This window comes from Pavona decussata, unplaced genomic scaffold, assembly GCF_977016875.1.
Source record: "Pavona decussata unplaced genomic scaffold, jaPavDecu1.1 SCAFFOLD_2207, whole genome shotgun sequence".
NCBI classification, from domain to species: domain Eukaryota; kingdom Metazoa; phylum Cnidaria; class Anthozoa; order Scleractinia; family Agariciidae; genus Pavona; species Pavona decussata.
The window spans coordinates 3,890-14,056 of NW_028146179.1; the positions used below are offsets into that span (position 1 = coordinate 3,890).

General features: G+C 44.0%; 1 long non-coding RNA gene across 1 annotated transcript; it reads right to left on the reverse strand.

The window, feature by feature from the left end:
- Positions 1 to 1,756: 1,756 nt before the first annotated feature.
- Positions 1,757 to 3,015, reverse strand: LOC146447468 (uncharacterized). The gene is made up of 3 exons (XR_014861837.1): positions 2,947 to 3,015; positions 2,352 to 2,418; positions 1,757 to 1,823 (listed from the first exon to the last, which is right to left on the reverse strand). It is a non-coding gene; the product is annotated as an uncharacterized LOC146447468 (long non-coding RNA).
- Positions 3,016 to 10,167: the final 7,152 nt, after the last annotated feature.

Consider the following 10,167-nt stretch of genomic DNA (forward strand, 5'->3'; position numbering starts at 1 on the left):
GTCAGCTTGATGCAATTGATTGTCAACAGCCTGTGTCTCTATGGGGGAGGTCAAAGGGCATTAGAATTAAGTCACCCTGGTTTAAGAAAAACAGCAAATTGGACCAAGCTGAAGGCTACAATACCCTCCCCTCCCCACCCCGGAGCTTTTGACACACAACCAAGAGCTACCCCCCAGCAGTAAGCCCTCACCCTGGGCTAGCTCACAGACTGGTCCTTGACGGCAAGCCCCCTCAAGTTTGGAGAACCACAGAGGCCTGAAGCTGGGCGGTGCCCAGCTTCAGGCCCAGTTCTAGCAGGCACGTTTTTGCAAATTCGCACAGATATCACAGGCAAATAGCTCTCTGGAAGGCAAAAATTGAGTTTGCAGGCAAAATGTACTAAGTCTCGCATGTAGCAGCTCAACTTGGGACAAGCCCACTTAAATTGACTGCTAATATCTACCTGGATTTTCAAAAACATACCTGCACTTAACCTACGCAGAGACAGAAAGTTCACCCTAACTGAGTCTCACAACACTTCCCTCCCCACCCCTCTGCTTTTCACACAAACTTGCAAGTCACTCACCTGCATTTAGGCCACACTCCAGGCTTTGTGTCAGCTTGATGCAATTGATTGTCAACAGCCTGTGTCTCTATGGGGGAGGTCAAAGGGCATTAGAATTAAGTCACCCTGGTTTAAGAAAAACAGCAAATTGGACCAAGCTGAAGGCTACAATACCCTCCCCTCCCCACCCCGGAGCTTTTGACACACAACCAAGAGCTACCCCCCAGCAGTAAGCCCTCACCCTGGGCTAGCTCACAGACTGGTCCTTGACGGCAAGCCCCCTCAAGTTTGGAGAACCACAGAGGCCTGAAGCTGGGCGGTGCCCAGCTTCAGGCCCAGTTCTAGCAGGCACGTTTTTGCAAACTCGCACAGATATCACAGGCAAATAGCTCTCTGGAAGGCAAAAATTGAGTTTGCAGGCAAAATGTACTAAGTCTCGCATGTAGCAGCTCAACTTGGGACAAGCCCACTTAAATTGACTGCTAATATCTACCTGGATTTTTAAAAACATACCTGCACTTAACCTACGGAGAGACAGAAAGTTCACCCTAACTGAGTCTCACAACACTTCCCTCCCCACCCCTCTGCTTTTCACACAAACTTGCAAGTCACTCACCTGCATTTAGGCCACACTCCAGGCTTTGTGTCAGCTTGATGCAATTGATTGTCAACAGCCTGTGTCTCTATGGGGGAGGTCAAAGGGCATTAGAATTAAGTCACCCTGGTTTAAGAAAAACAGCAAATTGGACCAAGCTGAAGGCTACAATACCCTCCCCTCCCCACCCCGGAGCTTTTGACACACAACCAAGAGCTACCCCCCAGCAGTAAGCCCTCACTCTGGGCTAGCTCACAGACTGGTCCTTGACGGCAAGCCCCCTCAAGTTTGGAGAACCACAGAGGCCTGAAGCTGGGCGGTGCCCAGCTTCAGGCCCAGTTCTAGCAGGCACGTTTTTGCAAATTCGCACAGATATCACAGGCAAATAGCTCTCTGGAAGGCAAAAATTGAGTTTGCAGGCAAAATGTACTAAGTCTCGCATGTAGCAGCTCAACTTGGGACAAGCCCACTTAAATTGACTGCTAATATCTACCTGGATTTTTAAAAACATACCTGCACTTAACCTACGGAGAGACAGAAAGTTCACCCTAACTGAGTCTCACAACACTTCCCTCCCCACCCCTCTGCTTTTCACACAAACTTGCAAGTCACTCACCTGCATTTAGGCCACACTCCAGGCTTTGTGTCAGCTTGATGCAATTGATTGTCAACAGCCTGTGTCTCTATGGGGGAGGTCAAAGGGCATTAGAATTAAGTCACCCTGGTTTAAGAAAAACAGCAAATTGGACCAAGCTGAAGGCTACAATACCCTCCCCTCCCCACCCCGGAGCTTTTGACACACAACCAAGAGCTACCCCCCAGCAGTAAGCCCTCACCCTGGGCTAGCTCACAGACTGGTCCTTGACGGCAAGCCCCCTCAAGTTTGGAGAACCACAGAGGCCTGAAGCTGGGCGGTGCCCAGCTTCAGGCCCAGTTCTAGCAGGCACGTTTTTGCAAATTCGCACAGATATCACAGGCAAATAGCTCTCTGGAAGGCAAAAATTGAGTTTGCAGGCAAAATGTACTAAGTCTCGCATGTAGCAGCTCAACTTGGGACAAGCCCACTTAAATTGACTGCTAATATCTACCTGGATTTTCAAAAACATACCTGCACTTAACCTACGCAGAGACAGAAAGTTCACCCTAACTGAGTCTCACAACACTTCCCTCCCCACCCCTCTGCTTTTCACACAAACTTGCAAGTCACTCACCTGCATCTAGGCCACACTCCAGGCTTTGTGTCAGCTTGATGCAATTGATTGTCAACAGCCTGTGTCTCTATGGGGGAGGTCAAAGGGCATTAGAATTAAGTCACCCTGGTTTAAGAAAAACAGCAAATTGGACCAAGCTGAAGGCTACAATACCCTCCCCTCCCCACCCCGGAGCTTTTGACACACAACCAAGAGCTACCCCCCAGCAGTAAGCCCTCACCCTGGGCTAGCTCACAGACTGGTCCTTGACGGCAAGCCCCCTCAAGTTTGGAGAACCACAGAGGCCTGAAGCTGGGCGGTGCCCAGCTTCAGGCCCAGTTCTAGCAGGCACGTTTTTGCAAATTCGCACAGATATCACAGGCAAATAGCTTTCTGGAAGGCAAAAATTGAGTTTGCAGGCAAAATGTACTAAGTCTCGCATGTAGCAGCTCAACTTGGGACAAGCCCACTTAAATTGACTGCTAATATCTACCTGGATTTTTAAAAACATACCTGCACTTAACCTACGCAGAGACAGAAAGTTCACCCTAACTGAGTCTCACAACACTTCCCTCCCCACCCCTCTGCTTTTCACACAAACTTGCAAGTCACTCACCTGCATTTAGGCCACACTCCAGGCTTTGTGTCAGCTTGATGCAATTGATTGTCAACAGCCTGTGTCTCTATGGGGGAGGTCAAAGGGCATTAGAATTAAGTCACCCTGGTTTAAGAAAAACAGCAAATTGGACCAAGCTGAAGGCTACAATACCCTCCCCTCCCCACCCCGGAGCTTTTGACACACAACCAAGAGCTACCCCCCAGCAGTAAGCCCTCACCCTGGGCTAGCTCACAGACTGGTCCTTGACGGCAAGCCCCCTCAAGTTTGGAGAACCACAGAGGCCTGAAGCTGGGCGGTGCCCAGCTTCAGGCCCAGTTCTAGCAGGCACGTTTTTGCAAATTCGCACAGATATCACAGGCAAATAGCTCTCTGGAAGGCAAAAATTGAGTTTGCAGGCAAAATGTACTAAGTCTCGCATGTAGCAGCTCAACTTGGGACAAGCCCACTTAAATTGACTGCTAATATCTACCTGGATTTTCAAAAACATACCTGCACTTAACCTACGCAGAGACAGAAAGTTCACCCTAACTGAGTCTCACAACACTTCCCTCCCCACCCCTCTGCTTTTCACACAAACTTGCAAGTCACTCACCTGCATTTAGGCCACACTCCAGGCTTTGTGTCAGCTTGATGCAATTGATTGTCAACAGCCTGTGTCTCTATGGGGGAGGTCAAAGGGCATTAGAATTAAGTCACCCTGGTTTAAGAAAAACAGCAAATTGGACCAAGCTGAAGGCTACAATACCCTCCCCTCCCCACCCCGGAGCTTTTGACACACAACCAAGAGCTACCCCCCAGCAGTAAGCCCTCACCCTGGGCTAGCTCACAGACTGGTCCTTGACGGCAAGCCCCCTCAAGTTTGGAGAACCACAGAGGCCTGAAGCTGGGCGGTGCCCAGCTTCAGGCCCAGTTCTAGCAGGCACGTTTTTGCAAATTCGCACAGATATCACAGGCAAATAGCTTTCTGGAAGGCAAAAATTGAGTTTGCAGGCAAAATGTACTAAGTCTCGCATGTAGCAGCTCAACTTGGGACAAGCCCACTTAAATTGACTGCTAATATCTACCTGGATTTTTAAAAACATACCTGCACTTAACCTACGCAGAGACAGAAAGTTCACCCTAACTGAGTCTCACAACACTTCCCTCCCCACCCCTCTGCTTTTCACACAAACTTGCAAGTCACTCACCTGCATTTAGGCCACACTCCAGGCTTTGTGTCAGCTTGATGCAATTGATTGTCAACAGCCTGTGTCTCTATGGGGGAGGTCAAAGGGCATTAGAATTAAGTCACCCTGGTTTAAGAAAAACAGCAAATTGGACCAAGCTGAAGGCTACAATACCCTCCCCTCCCCACCCCGGAGCTTTTGACACACAACCAAGAGCTACCCCCCAGCAGTAAGCCCTCACCCTGGGCTAGCTCACAGACTGGTCCTTGACGGCAAGCCCCCTCAAGTTTGGAAAACCACATAGGCCTGAAGCTGGGCGGTGCCCAGCTTCAGGCCCAGTTCTAGCAGGCACGTTTTTGCAAATTCGCACAGATATCACAGGCAAATAGCTTTCTGGAAGGCAAAAATTGAGTTTGCAGGCAAAATGTACTAAGTCTCGCATGTAGCAGCTCAACTTGGGACAAGCCCACTTAAATTGACTGCTAATATCTACCTGGATTTTTAAAAACATACCTGCACTTAACCTACGCAGAGACAGAAAGTTCACCCTAACTGAGTCTCACAACACTTCCCTCCCCACCCCTCTGCTTTTCACACAAACTTGCAAGTCACTCACCTGCATTTAGGCCACACTCCAGGCTTTGTGTCAGCTTGATGCAATTGATTGTCAACAGCCTGTGTCTCTATGGGGGAGGTCAAAGGGCATTAGAATTAAGTCACCCTGGTTTAAGAAAAACAGCAAATTGGACCAAGCTGAAGGCTACAATACCCTCCCCTCCCCACCCCGGAGCTTTTGACACACAACCAAGAGCTACCCCCCAGCAGTAAGCCCTCACCCTGGGCTAGCTCACAGACTGGTCCTTGACGGCAAGCCCCCTCAAGTTTGGAAAACCACATAGGCCTGAAGCTGGGCGGTGCCCAGCTTCAGGCCCAGTTCTAGCAGGCACGTTTTTGCAAATTCGCACAGATATGTATATATATATATATATATATATATATATATATATATATATATATATATATATATATATATATATAGATATCTGAGCTGATTTTCCAGAAGGTGGCTACAGAAATTGACGTTTTTGTTACCTTTTCTTAAGATAATTATTTATTTTTTTTTTAGCGTTTCTTATTGATTTCACATCAGTAACTTAATAGATTACAATGGTCATTAGCAAATATTTATAAAACCAAACTATTTTTCTACTACCCCCCCCCCCCTCCCTCCCTGATTTGCTAACCTAGCCCCACTCTCTCTCAAACGTCTTCTAACCGCGCAATGATTAGGCTTTGAATTCGGCGCGCGCTCTGAGATCAGAACTAAGTCATTAGACCTAGCGTTTCGTTTGGCTTCCTGAAGCAAAGTTTTCCTGAGGACATCATTAAGTCTAGTGAGGGGAGAAGTCTTACGTGTGCAGTTTCTGCCTCGTACTAATATGCTTGCTACCAATAGTCCTCTTTTAAGCTAAACGAGTAATTTTCAGTTACTCGGGCTTGGACTATTAAAGGCTTGTATATTGTGGGCTTTGCTTGAGGAGGTGGCAGTCTTTGGCTTTAAAAAGTAGGTCTTGGGGATGAGTTCTATTCGGGACACGTGAAATTTTCGCGAATTTTTCACCCAGCCAAAGTCTTAGTATATTTTTGTGGTGGAAAAGGGCGCTAACCCTTCCCTTTTCAAATGTTGATTTCAACATCCGGGATATAAACTGATATGGAAAACACTAGCAAGAATGGGCAAGGATTTTCTCTTCAAGAAGCGTGAGTTTGAAAAGCTATTCTATTATTTTTCGCCGTTATAACTGTAGCGTTGTTAGGCTAGTCATCGATTAGTCGAGAAGTGCGATTTTGGTCGGATTTCCGGACTCAATGTCATAAATAATTTCCAGATGTTCGTTCGGCGTGATTCTCATTACGTCTTGAACTTATAATTTACACGGAAAATCAATTTAAAACGCTGTCTTGCCCCGATTAAGCCGATTCTTTTGTGGAAGGCTAGTCTTGAGCGCTTAACGACCGGGTTTTGGTTGAGATTTAAGATGCGTTGGCGCCGTTAATAATTACCAAGTACGTGTCACACTTGTTTAGTCGGATCACAGGTCATGTCTCATTTCACTCGGGGGTCAATGTCACGTCTAATTCCAAAGAAAAGCCCCTCTTTTCACTTTCATAGTATTTCCTGACCTTACTTTCTTGTGATGAACCGTAACTGGAGTATTGTTAATGACTAGCATATTCCTTCAGCTTAGAAAGTCTCAAAATGTGCTCAATTTCTGTAGCCACCTTTTTGAAAATCAGCTCAGAAAGCTCAATGGTATAAGTCAAATTAGTTCAATGAGCTTGAACAAATGAAAATATGGTGCAAATGTTATAGCCCTGCTTGTCTAAATCACATTTCTTTTTTGTCAAGCAATGTAACTGATGTTAACAGAGGGCCTTGAAGCCCGAACTTAGCCTGTCATTTCAGGATATGTTGTATCTAAGAGACCTGATAGCCTTTGTTCTATGGCAGTCATTAAGGACATGATTTCTAGCCAAAAAATACAACTCTTAAAAGCACCGTTTCTTGTTCATTTCATTTCTACGGATCATTCTGAAGTGATTTATGATGCAAAGCAGAATATCAATCCTTTCTTGCAAATTCAAGGCTATACCCTTGTGCTTTCTGAGCTGATTTTCCAGAAGGTGGCTACAGAAATTGACGTTTTTGTTACCTTTTCTTAAGATATTTATTTTTTTTTTTTTTAGCGTTTCTTATTGATTTCACATCAGTAACTTAATAGATTACAATGGTCATTAGCAAATATTGATAAAACCAAACTATTTTTCTACTACCCCCCCCCCCTCCCTCCCTGATTTGCTAACCTAGCCCCACTCTCTCTCAAACGTCTTCTAACCGCGCAACGATTTGGCTTTGAATTCGGCGCGCGCTCTGAGATCAGAACTAAGTCATTAGACCTAGCGTTTCGTTTGGCTTCCTGAAGCAAAGTTTTCCTGAGGACATCATTAAGTCTAGTGAGGGGAGAAGTCTTACGTGTGCAGTTTCTGCCTCGTACTAATATGCTTGCTACCAATAGTCCTCTTTTAAGCTAAACGAGTAATTTTCAGTTACTCGGGCTTGGACTATTAAAGGCTTGTATATTGTGGGCTTTGCTTGAGGAGGTGACAGTCTTTGGCTTTAAAAAGTAGGTCTTGGGGATGAGTTCTATTCGGGACACGTGAAATTTTCGCGAATTTTTCACCCAGCCAAAGTCTTAGTATATTTTTGTGGTGGAAAAGGGCGCTAACCCTTCCCTTTTCAAATGTTGATTTTAACATCCGGGATATAAGCTGATATGGAAAACACTAGGAAGAATGGGCAAGGATTTTCTCTTCAAGAAGCGTGAGTTTGAAAAGCTATTCTATTATTTTTCGCCGTTATAACTGTAGCGTTGTTAGGCTAGTCATCGATTAGTCGAGAAGTGCGATTTTGGTCGGATTTCCGGACTCAATGTCACAAATAATTTCCAGATGTTCGTTCGGCGTGATTCTCATTACGTCTTGAACTTATAATTTACACGGAAAATCAATTTAAAACGCTGTCTTGCCCCGATTAAGCCGATTCTTTTGTGGAAGGCTAGTCTTGAGCGCTTAACGACCGGGTTTTGGTTGAGATTTAAGATGCGTTGGCGCCGTTAATAATTACCAAGTACGTGTCACACTTGTTTAGTCGGATCACAGGTCATGTCTCATTTCACTCGGGGGTCAATGTCACGTCTAATTCCAAAGAAAAGCCCCTCTTTTCACTTTCATAGTATTTCCTGACCTTACTTTCTTGTGATGAACCGTAACTGGAGTATTGTTAATGACTAGCATATTCCTTCAGCTTAGAAAGTCTCAAAATGTGCTCAATTTCTGTAGCCACCTTTTTGAAAATCAGCTCAGAAAGCTCAATGGTATAAGTCAAATTAGTTCAATGAGCTTGAACAAATGAAAATATGGTGCAAATGTTATAGCCCTGCTTGTCTAAATCACATTTCTTTTTTGTCAAGCAATGTAACTGATGTTAACAGAGGGCCTTGAAGCCCGAACTTAGCCTGTCATTTCAGGATATGTTGTATCTAAGAGACCTGATAGCCTTTGTTCTATGGCAGTCATTAAGGACATGATTTCTAGCCAAAAAATACAACTCTTAAAAGCACCGTTTCTTGTTCATTTCATTTCTACGGATCATTCTGAAGTGATTTATGATGCAAAGCAGAATATCAATCCTTTCTTGCAAATTCAAGGCTATACCCTTGTGCTTTCTGAGCTGATTTTCCAGAAGGTGGCTACAGAAATTGACGTTTTTGTTACCTTTTCTTAAGATATTTATTTTTTTTTTTTTTAGCGTTTCTTATTGATTTCACATCAGTAACTTAATAGATTACAATGGTCATTAGCAAATATTTATAAAACCAAACTATTTTTCTACTACCCCCCCCCCCTCCCTCCCTGATTTGCTAACCTAGCCCCACTCTCTCTCAAACGTCTTCTAACCGCGCAATGATTTGGCTTTGAATTCGGCGCGCGCTCTGAGATCAGAACTAAGTCATTAGACCTAGCGTTTCGTTTGGCTTCCTGAAGCAAAGTTTTCCTGAGGACATCATTAAGTCTAGTGAGGGGAGAAGTCTTACGTGTGCAGTTTCTGCCTCGTACTAATATGCTTGCTACCAATAGTCCTCTTTTAAGCTAAACGAGTAATTTTCAGTTACTCGGGCTTGGACTATTAAAGGCTTGTATATTGTGGGCTTTGCTTGAGGAGGTGACAGTCTTTGGCTTTAAAAAGTAGGTCTTGGGGATGAGTTCTATTCGGGACACGTGAAATTTTCGCGAATTTTTCACCCAGCCAAAGTCTTAGTATATTTTTGTGGTGGAAAAGGGCGCTAACCCTTCCCTTTTCAAATGTTGATTTCAACATCCGGGATATAAGCTGATATGGAAAACACTAGGAAGAATGGGCAAGGATTTTCTCTTCAAGAAGCGTGAGTTTGAAAAGCTATTCTATTATTTTTCGCCGTTATAACTGTAGCGTTGTTAGGCTAGTCATCGATTAGTCGAGAAGTGCGATTTTGGTCGTATTTCCGGACTCAATGTCATAAATAATTTCCAGATGTTCGTTCGGCGTGATTCTCATTACGTCTTGAACTTATAATTTACACGGAAAATCAATTTAAAACGCTGTCTTGCCCCGATTAAGCCGATTCTTTTGTGGAAGGCTAGTCTTGAGCGCTTAACGACCGGGTTTTGGTTGAGATTTAAGATGCGTTGGCGCCGTTAATAATTACCAAGTGTCACACTTGTTTAGTCGGATCACAGGTCATGTCTCATTTCACTCGGGTGTCAATGTCACGTCTAATTCCAAAGAAAAGCCCCTCTTTTCACTTTCATAGTATTTCCTGACCTTACTTTCTTGTGATGAACCGTAACTGGAGTATTGTTAATGACTAGCATATTCCTTCAGCTTAGAAAGTCTCAAAATGTGCTCAATTTCTGTAGCCACCTTTTTGAAAATCAGCTCAGAAAGCTCAATGGTATAAGTCAAATTAGTTCAATGAGCTTGAACAAATGAAAATATGGTGCAAATGTTATAGCCCTGCTTGTCTAAATCACATTTCTTTTTTGTCAAGCAATGTAACTGATGTTAACAGAGGGCCTTGAAGCCCGAACTTAGCCTGTCATTTCAGGATATGTTGTATCTAAGAGACCTGTTAGCCTTTGTTCTATGGCAGTCATTAAGGACATGATTTCTAGCCAAAAAATACAACTCTTAAAAGCACCGTTTCTTGTTCATTTCATTTCTACGGATCATTCTGAAGTGATTTATGATGCAAAGCAGAATATCAATCCTTTCTTGCAAATTCAAGGCTATACCCTTGTGCTTTCTGAGCTGATTTTCCAGAAGGTGGCTACAGAAATTGACGTTTTTGTTACCTTTTCTTAAGATATTTATTTATTTATTTATTTTTTTTTTAGCGTTTCTTATTGAATTTCACATCAGTAACTTAATAGATTACAATGGTCATTAGCAAAT